Here is an 11,946-nt window from a genome sequence, read left to right on the forward strand (position 1 = left end):
CTAAGGTGCGCCTGACCCAAGCCATGATATTTTCAATAACCTCATATGCATGCAAAAGCTGGACAGTGAATAAGGAAGACTGTAGAAGAACTGATGCTTTTGAGTTATGATGTTGGAGGAGATTGAAAGTGCCATGGGCTGCCAAAAGAACCAATAGATCTATTTTGGAAGAAGTGCAGCCAGAGTGCTCCTTGGAGGCCAGGATGGCCAAACTTCTTCTCTCATTCTTTGGACATATTGTCAGAAGGAACCAGTCGCTGGAGAAGGATATCATATTTGGTAAGGTGAAGGGTCAGAGAAAAAGAGGAAGACCCCCAACTAGATGGATTAGCCAAGTGGCAGCATCGATGAACTCAAGTGTGGCAACAGTAGTGAGGTTGGCCCAAGATCGAGCAGTGTTTTGTTGTGCTATGCCTAAGGTCGCTATGAGTCGGTACTGACTTGATGGCACCTGACAACAACAACAACAACAACAACTGGTATTTAAGGAGTTCTGGTAGCATAGTGGTTATGAATCGGGTTGCGAACCTTAAGGTCAGAAGTTCAAAATTACCAGCTGTTCCGCAGGAGAAAGATGAGGCTTTCTGCTCTCATAAAGATTTACAGCCTCAGAAACCCTGTACATGGTCGCCATGAGTCGGAACTGACTCCACAGCACAGTACCACCACCATCACTGGTATTTATTCTCTTCTGCTTGAGCTGAAAGGAACACATCACAGCATCTTCAGTTTACAACCAGATGTAGCTCTAGGATTCATGAAGACAATCATGAGGAAGAAATGTGAAGTAATGCCTTTAAATATTGAATTTCACTCACGAATAATAAGAGAAACAAAATGGAGTTTACCTAGAACATAGGAAAAAGGGGTTTATCTCTCTACCAGGGAAACGTTGCTCTGTGAGAGCAGGATTTGTCTGTGTTATTCACCACTGGTATTCCTAGTGCCTAGAATGACCTTGGAGTACCTGGATGGTACAAAGTGACAATGCACTTAGCACTCAGCTACTAACCAATGGGTTGAAGGTTCAGAACCACTCAGAGGTACCTCAGAAGAAAGGTCTGAAGATCTACTTCCAAAAAATCAATTGTCCTGAGTGGAAATTAACTTTGTTGTAACTCGAACTGTTGCTGGTATGGGGACTGGTAGAACTACTTTGAATTTTTTAAATGCTCAATAAATAGACATGTGGATGACTCTAGTTAGGGAGCATAAGGGCTTAAGGATATCCGTAGTAAACTTCCTTTGTGAGACAATCATCACATAGCACACACATCTCACTAAAGCACACAAGAAAGAGTTTTTATTTATAGAAAGAAGGAATCAGGTTAGAATCAGAACAAGTTGGCAAATTTGGAGGAAGTATCCTGAAAATAAAAATATATGTAAGACACAAGAAAAAAGTTACCAACAGAAGTGAAAGAATGTCTCATAGGAAGGTTTCTAAAAATAGAAAACCCTGCCCAAATTTTCCTGCTCTCTGGGCCTACTTACCAAATGAATGTCCCAAAGGGATCATATACAAGATATGGGCCCTTTGGGCAGTCACAGGACATCATAGTTTGGTGAAGTTTAGTTCTGGGGTCCAGAGACCTCCTTTAAAATCTTAGCACCATCTTTGTTTAATTTTAGGCAAATCACTTTAAGATTTAATTTCTTTATTTGTAAAGTTGACATAATAATAGTACCTATCTCAAAGGCTGTTATAAGAATTTTATTAAACAATGTTGTTATGTGCCATGGAGTCGGTTCCGACTCATAGTGACCCTACACAGGGTTTCCAAGACTGTAAATCTTTATGGGAGCAGACCGCCTCATCTTTCTCCCGTGGAACTGCTGGTAGTTTCAAACTGCTGACCTTGCGGCTCGCAGCCTGATTCATAACCACTATGCTAATAGGGAAACATATTTACTGTAAGGACTGACTTATTTTAAAGGTTCAATGACTGCTGTCTTCCTTTCTTCTTTCTGTCTTTCTCATGTATGGCAATCAGAGATTGGTAATCGACATGATCCCTGATGTGAGATTGTAGGATACATACTGAACTGGTAACCACAAGGTTGGCTGTTCAAACCCACCAGCAACTCCTCAGAAAATTTATACAAGATCACTATGAGTAGGAATTGACTCAACAGCACACAGCAACAAGAACAGTGATAAGGAGGGAAATTAGCTCTCTACCCACACCTCTCTTCTGTGGGAGAAAGTGCTACAAATGGATTCTGACCCAGTCTTAACCTGGAAGCTTAGGAAGCAAGAACATGACTTCTGGGGAGATTCACTGAAGGAAGTCAGAATCAAGGGATTATTGGCAATGGTCTGTGTGAAAAACACATTTGTAAAAGTACAGAAAGTGGTTGAGATCAGAGTTCTTCATAAAAGGAATTATTGTACTGATAAGCAGTTACCATCAAGCCCACTCTTGCTCTATAAGGTTTTCAAAGGCTGGTGTTTTGGAAGATCACCAGGCCTTTCTTCACAAGCACTTCTGGGTAGAATCAAATCTTCAACCTTTCAATTAGCAGTCAAACTCATTATCTATTTGAAATATCCAGGGACTCACTTGTGCTGGTGTTTCCTAACAAAAGGTAGGTTTTATAGCACAAAACCATCCAAATCTCTGTTATATCGTTAACTTCCTAAACCAGTCACTAGGACATTGTAAGGTGAAACAATGTCCCCAATATAATTGACTGCAGCCAGTTGCTATGTCAGCCCCAAGGATCCAGAGACGATTTGAAGCTTGATTATTCTCAAGGACCAAGAAACAAAAACGTTCTCAAGAGAGCAAGGAAACACCCTTAGCTGACTCTCACACACTTGCTTGGCTCATGAGAAAAGAAAACTTGGGCTAGTTAACTCTGCCCTTTTATGGATGAAGAAAAAGACAAAAGAGTCTGGAAAAGGGAAGTAAATGACTTATGGAGCCATCTAAGAGGTCTTCTGACTCTGCCCTGACTTCTTGTTACAACACAAGTGGTCATTTTGTCACTTATCGGTACTGTCTTACCACTACAAACACGATAAAAACAATATTGTTCCCACAAGGTTTTTTTTTAATTATTGTGATAAATATATATGGAACAAATCATTTGCCAAATCATTTGTTCATTCTTCACCTGTATAACTCACTAACATTAGTTACGTTCATTATGTTATCCAAGTATTACCATCATCTCGTTCCAACTTTCCTCATCACTTAAGAAGCAAGCCCTCCTACCTCACTAGTAAATTTTGGTCTCTCTATGATGAATTGGCTCAGTGGCAGCAGCAATGGGCTCAAGTGTAATGACGATTATGAGATTGGCACAGGACCAGGTAGCCTTTCACTCTGTTGTGCGTAAAGTCCTTATGAGTCGGAATTAACTAGAGGGCACCTAACAACAACATAGCACTAGACTAATAACTATGTCAACAATTCAAACTCACCAGCCATTCCTCAGAAACCCAATAAGGGTTGCTATGAGTTGGAGCCCGCTTAACAATAACCACAGCATACATTTGCCTTAGGAATCTTGATGATGCAGTAGTGAAGCATTCAACTGCTAACCAAAAGGTCAGTATTTCAAACCCACCAGTGACTACACAGAAGAAAAGACCTGGCTATCTACTCCTGTAAAGATTATAGTCTAGGAAACCCTCTGGGGGCAATTCTACTCTGTCTTACGCTGTTGTTGTTAAGTGTCATAGAGTCTATGCCTATTCATAATGACCCTGCATAGGATTTCCAAGGAGCAGCTGGTGGGGTTGAACCATGGACTTTGTGATTTGCACTCCAGTGCTTATCCTACAGCACCACGTCAGGAGACCTTTGGTGATGGTTATGTGATGTGGAATTGGTTCTGAGTCATAGTGACCCTGGATAGGATTTCAAAGCTGTAAATCTTTATGGGAGCCAAAAGCCTCATCTTTCTCCCATGGAGCAACTGATAGGTTCTAACTATTGACCTGTGGTTAGCAGTCCAGCTCAGGATCCATTATATTACCAGGGTGTCTTATATAGGGTCACTATAAGTCAGATTCTACTTGAAGGCACAGAACAACAATAACAACATACAATTTCCTGTCCAGGATATTTCATGCAAGTGGAATCATGCAATATTAATACCTTCCCACAAGTGTTTAGTTAAAGTCATACTGTTCTTTTTGCTCTTATGTGTGCCAGAAATAAGCAGGTCATGGGAATGCTATAAGTGGATCTGGATTCCCCTAAAGGACTGTACATTCTGAAGGAGGACTTTCTGTGAACGTACACTGTCATTTCCTCTCTGCCTTGGCCTAGACAGTGCCATGCTGCTAAGGAAGTTTCTGTTCCCAAGACCCCCCCCCCCCCCCCCAGGGATTAGACCAGGGCCCTTCTGAGGGCCACAGTAGTTGCAGTTCCCACCACCAGTTGTCTGTCAGTTAACATTTCCACACTTTATTTTCTTCTTATGTAAAAAGAAAGACACAGGCTAATGCGCTGGACTGTAAGGTTGGTTTGAGCCACAAGGTCAGTGGTTCAATCTCACCAGCTGCTCCCTGGAAACCCTATACAGGGTCACTATGGAATTGGATGGAACTAACTCAAGGTACTTAACAACAGCAACAGCAGCCCCATTTCCTCATATAATGATCATTCCTCAGTAAATGTTCATTCTTCACAGTGCTCCTTCATTTCTGTGCCCAAGCATGTTGGTTATGCCATGATTGGGATAGACCTGCTAACTTTTTCCACATAGAAGGAACATTACGCAAAAATAACAAGCAAGTTATCACTATTTAAAACCTTTTTCTATAGAAAACAGATTTTGAGAATGTGTTGGAGAAGGGAGTTTTGCACAATTTATCTACTCATACTGTCTTTTCAAGTGCATCTAATACCAGCAAGGAAACATACATAGCCGAAGGACCAGAGGAGAAGCTGATGTTGATGGTGGAAATGGTTCTCACCTTCTTTTGAGAACTAGAATTTGTACTCGGAGCTGTCACTGGACTCACCTTTGTAAGGCAAAAAAAAAAGAAGAAAAAGTTCATACTAACTCATTAAATATCTTTTTGTGGTGGTTTGTTGCCCTGAGATCAGTTGGACTCATGGTGACCTTTTGTATAATAGAACATGTTGCCCAGACCATGCCATCTTCATGGTTGTCTGAGCCCACTGTTGTAGGCTATTGTGTCAAGTCACCTCATTAAAGGTTTTCTTCATTTTCTCTTATCGTTTACTTTACCAAACATAGTACCCTTTCCTATCGGTGGGGCTTTCCTGGTGATGTGTTCAAAGTCAAGTTAAGTTGAAGTCTCAATAGCCTCTCTTCTAAAAGCATCCTGGTTCGGAAATCTCTGTCTTTGAAACTTGTGCTCAGTACCAGTGTACTCCATAACTCCAAGGCACTGTTCCCAGGGTGAAAGCTCCAGTATAAAGGTGAAAGTTTGGAACATGTTTGGGAGTAAAGACCGTGATGCTGGGTGCAGTCCAGAGAACAGAAATAGAGGGAGAAAATAGAAATGGTTCCGTTTTCTTATCCCTCTTCTTCCTCCAGCTAATAGCTCTTCACCAAATGACTACTCTCTGAGACATAAAATGCAGCAGGAAGCAGTGATTCTAAGCGCACATCAACAGTCAGAGACAATGTGATGAGTTATGCACATGAGTTGTGAGTGAATTGTTTATTTTCTTATCTTTGCTCTCCAACAGGTGATTAGAATACCTGAGGGTAGCGATAATGACTCAGAGATTTCTGAACTAACTGATTTTGCAACCTGGTTTAATGGAAAGAGTAAGGCTTTGCAATCAGATTCACCTCAAACCTCAGCTGTACTACCTACAAGCTATGTGGCTTTGGGGAAGTTATTTAAAATTAGTTTCCTTAGCCATAAATGACTATTGTGAGGATTAACAAAGAGTACACATGAAACTGGTACAATAACTACCTCTCTATAATTAAAGGCTCTCTTTCCTTTCAACATCTACAGCAGAGTCTCTTGATGTTTCCCTCATTGTTCTTCCCATCCCATTCCCCACAGAGACTTTTTAAATACGTTGTTTGTAATCCTTTCTTTATAAAATTTTAGTACCAGAGGTATAACATATATCTGATAAGATGTTTTATAACCATCTATCCTTTATACATAAAAGGATTAAGACCTAACCAATTTTGACTCTACTTGGGTTGAAAGAAACTCTGTTGAGATTGCATGTCCTAAAGTAGTTACTTAATAAATGACCCATGACACTAGATCTGCTCCTTTCATGTGACATCTAGTCAGGTGATTGACAACAGACACGGCTTCTATACCCTAACCAGACCTATAGTGATGGAGTCGATTCTGACTCATAGTGACCCTGTATAGGGTTCTAAACCTGTAAATCTTTATGAGAGCAGAAAGCATCATCTTTTGTGACCTCCATAAAGCCAAGGGATCTGAATTTCAGACTGTTTAGTCTACCGGAAGCACTTTGGTTATTAAAATGTAGTGGTATTATTACAAAGGATAGATCACCTGGATCTGTGGTTTAGGTAGACTCAAAGAGAAAACCTCAATGTTCTCAGAGAAAGGACGAAAAGTCACAGAATCTAAACTGTTCTCTTCAAGATGCAATAAAATAAAATGAGGTGGGATCATTTTCAAATTACTAAATCAGTCCCCCTATATTTCTCTCCTTTCTTTCAAGCTTCATTCAAGCAGTTAGCTGCTCTTTGTCTCTTGACTCAATATTTGTGACTTCTCCCATCCAGCAGATTATTTGCATTGTGTTTCTCCTGGTGTCATGCTATAGGATAAGTACTAGGACCACAAGGTCGGTTTCAACTGTAGGGCAGCAGTTCAAACTCACCAGTCACTCCTTGGAAACCCTATACAGCGCTGTTATGAGTCAGAACAGACTCAATGTCACTTAACAACAACAACAAGTCCCACTAAGCTCTGGTGCCACTGTGGGTAGGTATTGGACTGCTAACTGCAGAGTTCGCAATTCAAACCCACCAGCTACTCTGATGAAAAAAGATGAGGCTGTCTGTTCCTGTAAAGATTTACAGCCTTGAAAACCCTCTGAGTAGGAAATGACTTGTTGGCAGTGGGTTGATTGGTAAACCCACTAATGTGGATAAACTTAGAGGAGAGAGGGATTTCTCCTACACTGACTTGATGCTGGGGTTGGTGGGAATGGTGGAAATGGGGTAGTTCTTGGGTTTTGGGTTCTGTGGAAAAGTACACTCTAGGCTTTACTACCAGGGAATGTGACAAGACCACAGAAGTAATAATCACTAGGGAAGTGAGATCCTGGGTCTGGTGCCTGTAGCTTCCTCAAACAAGCAGGCAAGAAAAGCATCAGATAGCAGAATAGAAAGGATATGCGGAAGTGCAGATGAGTGGGTATGTTTGGGAAACCAATATAGCAAGACAATAATGACTGAAGAGTCTTCTCTGGTGTTCTGATATCCCCTAAAATCTGGTGTGGTGATGCAGGATAAGCACTGGACTGTTAACTGCAAGTTGGAGGTTCGAACCCATCATCCATTCCTTGCAAACCCTATACAGGTTCGCTATGTGTTAGAACAGACACATGGCATTTAACAACAACAAAGTCTATTGTGGCATGTAGGATAAGCATTGAACTGCTAACCACAAGGCTGGTGGCTCAGACCTACCAATCACTACTTGAAAACCCTCTACAGTGTCTCTGTGCGTCCTAACCAACCGGACAGCACTAATAATAGAAGTATAAAACCTTGGGTCAACCACAGTATGGAGAGGATGGAGCTCTAGAATTATTGGATTTGCATTTCCCAGTAACCTGATGTGATGGGGACTCAAAATTTTAGTCAATTTCAGAAAGAAAAAAAAATAAACAACATATTTAGAAAATCTGAACTGAAATTCAGGCCTGAAACATGAGGATAAGTCAAGGGTTACAGTTTATATAGGCACATGTTTACTCCAAACAAAACATGCTTAAACATGGCTCTGTGATCAATGGAGAATAGCAAACAAATTATCTTAATAATGCAATTAATTGGCTTAGTCTCCTTAAGGTAACTTCATAAAAATTAAGGTCCAAGCAATACTGATTCCCAAGGAAGATCTGCTGGGTAAATTAAATTTAAAGTTGACAGATCATCTAGAAAGGTCATGACTACTGATTTTTTGGGGGGTTTCAAAAGGGTAATTTTGATCAATTTTCTTGATAGACACAGATTGATCATTGGGCTTATTAGGTAATTAGGAAAAAGTTTTTATTTAGGTTTTTATTTTAAGTTTTTATTGTGAATTGAGTGAAAGTTTACAGGGCAGATCATCAGTTTTATATTAAGCAAATCATATACTTCATTTCATTACAATGATTATAATCCCCTCCATATACCTTCAGTTGACAGTATTTCTATTCATTTTAGCTTTTTTTTTTTTTTTTTAAAGCATTCGGGCATATATCATAATTTAAACCACCAAAGGGCACATTCTGCAAGTCTGCCTCCTGGCAACCAGCACTCAGTCCCTCACTTCCCATGAATCTAGAGTATTCAGCTGCTCCCTCTCTCCATGTCCCCATCTCTGCCTCCATCTCTGCTATTGCTGCTTCTCTGGATAGTGACCCACATTCCTCTTGTGCTCTCTCCCTTGATGATCCTAGCGTCCTCTGTTTCTGGACTGTAAGATTAACTACTCTCCCATTTTTGTTAAAAAATTCTACCTTTACAATTGTGACAGTCACAATTTGTCATGATAACAATTACTGTTGAATCATAACAATCTTATCCTCATCTCTTTTCACCAGACCCATCTAGACAAGATGAAAACTATTTATTGGGAACTCTATCTTCCCCCTGACACTCTTAAACTAAACTCCCTCTTGAAAGCTTGTAAGCCAGTCACTTCGTGCCTTTATCGCCCCCTCATTTTAGGTAGCCAATATCTAAGTTATCCGTCCCTATCTACCCTATATACAGAGGGGATAGCATTGATACTTGATGCGAAGACTCCTTCCCTCTTTCATGGTATTTTGATTTACTACATCCATGAGTATAGGTCAAGTTCATCAAACTGTAGCAATCTACCCTCATTTCCTTTATAAAAAAAAAATATATATTTTGTTTTTTTGTTTTAATTTTCCTCTTGTTCTGATTAGCAAACCATTGAAACTAGGTCAAATGGGTACTCTCTGCAAGTTTGGGCATTCTTGTGCATCTCCCCTCACTTCATATCATCTGGATGCTTCACTCTCAGCTCTAGACCTCTATGGCTATGTACTTGTCCATGGGCTCAGGTGTCCCCAGGTCTCACCACACTTTGGACCAACCAGCCCTTCTTCTCTTCTTTCTCATCTCCAGGTCTATGGGAGTCTATGGAACGTGGTTGAACTCAGCCCATTTCTTCATTGTTGCCTTTCCTCCTCTTCCACTCACCAGTAGACCAATGTGGTTGTCAACAAGCTTACATGCCTGCTCATATGTTCCCTTTGAGTTTCAGTCTTAGAGGGGGGTTTGTCCTGGAAGGACTTGGTTGCTTGCCTTGATGGTTTTCCAGCAAACAACTTGCTTATTCTTGTAGTAGCTGCCATTTTTGTTTTAGGAGGAAGCTTTTAAGAAAGTGGAAAACTTCACTGATGAGAAAAAGACCAGAAAAGTTACACTGCGATTTCTTTTTCCCATCACAACAATACACTTGCTCATTCTAGAGGGGTAGAATTTCATTAGTAAACCTTATCCTATAAACCCTACAGCCCTAATCTTGCCCCCTTCAGATTTCTTTTGTTTCCAAAACTCAAAAAAAAAAAAAAAAAACATTTCAAAGCAGTATGATTTGAACCCCTCAAGGATGTCAAAACTTCCCTTTTTATGTGGTATAAATTTAAGAGTGTAGAATTCTTTAGAGGAAAATTGTTGTAGTTAGCTGCTGTTGAGTCAGCTCCAACTCATAGTGACCCTATGCACAACAGAACAAAGCACTGCCTGGTCCTGTGCCATCTTCACAATTGATAGTAACCCTTGAGCCCATTGCTACTGTCACTGTGCCAATCCATTTCATTAAGGGTCTTCCTCTTTTTCACTGACCCTCAATTTTACCAAGCATGAGTTCTATCTCCAGGGTCTGGTCTCTCCTGATGACATGTCAAAGTATGAGAGACGAAGTCTCGCCATTCTGGCTTCTAAGAAGCATTCTGGCTATACTTCTTCCAAGACATATTTGTTTGCTCTTCTGACAATACACAACATGTTTAATATTCTTCTCTAACACCGTAACTAAAATGCATCAATTCATCCACAATATTCATTATTCATCATTCAGCATTCACAAGTATATGAGGTTATTGAAAATATAATGGCTTGGGCCATATGCATGTTAGTCCTCAAACTGACATCCTTGCTCTTGAACACTTTAAAGAGGTCTTATGCAACAGATTTATTTAATGCACTATGTCATTTGATTTGATGACTACCAGATTGCCTTCAGAAATGTGTAGACGGAGGATATATTGATAAACAATAGTTTCACATTTTTATATTTTCATTTAATAAAATTTTTTATGATTATGTAGCAATTTTTTTTTTTTACTTACATTCACATATAGTATATCTAACATGGTACTTCATACATTGTGGGTGTATTATGTTATTATTATTACATATATAGTATGGGTTTCTAAATATTTTGCTTTAATCTTTCCAGAAAATTTAGAAATTCATTAACTTTATAGTGGATTCTTTGAAATCCTTCAACAAGCACAAAGGAATAGTACATCTAGCCAGTTAATAAATAGGTCTTAAACTCGAATATATTGAAATAAAAAGATGTTGGTGCCCCTGCCACCCCCCGGACTAATCACAGGCATAGATATGCATTGCTAGAGCAGGCAGTATCTTCGATGTATATACTCAAAGCAGGAGTGATTTGAGGCAAGAATGATGGAATATGTGCATACCTCTCTACATTGATTACTGTTCCTGAGTCGTTTCCATCAAAGCAAGTCAGAGTACTCAAAGTCTTTATTGTTTTCAGCTGCCTTTCAACAAATCCTTCCACAAAGTAATGCCCAATGGCTCCTTAAAGAGCTACCCATACCATGTGTATTTCCATTACTGTAGAGGGATCTGAAAAGCTTGAAGAACCATGGATAGTTTCTACTAGGAAGCTAGGTGGCATGGTTTTTGAATAGGGACTCCTCCACTGGAAACCCTTATATTATCCCAAGTTGTCTGCCAGTGTCCTCCTATGTTGGGATCTTAACCAAAACTAAACCATGCAGGGTATTGCTGGAATTTCACATTGCGGAAATGGAGGCAAGAGAAGGAGAGTGGTATGCAGATGGAAAACAGCAAAGTAGAAGAGAAACCCATAAGGAGGAACAGAATGAAGCATTGCCTCACAGAATAGGAAGTAAAATTTTCTCTGCTGAAGGGTATCTACCTAACTTTTCTCAGACAGCTATAGATAAGGAAGAGCGGTGCTTCCTTAGTATCAAAGTAGTTCATGAGCTCAAGTTTAATGTCTTAGTTTCATTATGAACAACAAAGCTGTTGGGATTTTCCAACACAAGTGAGCCCCTGTGGGGAGAGAGAGAAGAACTTCCTCTTTTCTGATAGCAAGTCCATTAGATGATTAACAAAACCAGCAAAGACATGTGAATCATGCTTAGAACTTTTTATAAATGCAAACTATCTGGCAGTGAGATAAACAAATGTGTTTTAGGTACAATTTAGGGAAGTTCAAGGAAGACCTTCATGCCTTTAGTCATGTTCTTGTCTACTTCTGGGAAGACTGAATCTGAATTTCTCTAATCCAAGTGTAGCCTGTCCTCCCTGACAGGAAGTCTTTTCTCATGAGCCAAGCAGGTACCTTTCCTCAGAAACCCTATACAGGTCGCTATGAGTTGTAATCAATTCCGTCGCACTTAACAACTACAACAATGCTTTCCTGAGATTTCTGGACTCTTTGATTAATACCACAACAAAATGCAGTTTGGGCAT

The sequence above is a fragment of the Chrysochloris asiatica genome, unplaced genomic scaffold, assembly GCF_000296735.1.
Source record: "Chrysochloris asiatica unplaced genomic scaffold, ChrAsi1.0 scaffold00008, whole genome shotgun sequence".
In the NCBI taxonomy this organism is placed as follows: Eukaryota; Metazoa; Chordata; class Mammalia; order Afrosoricida; family Chrysochloridae; genus Chrysochloris; species Chrysochloris asiatica.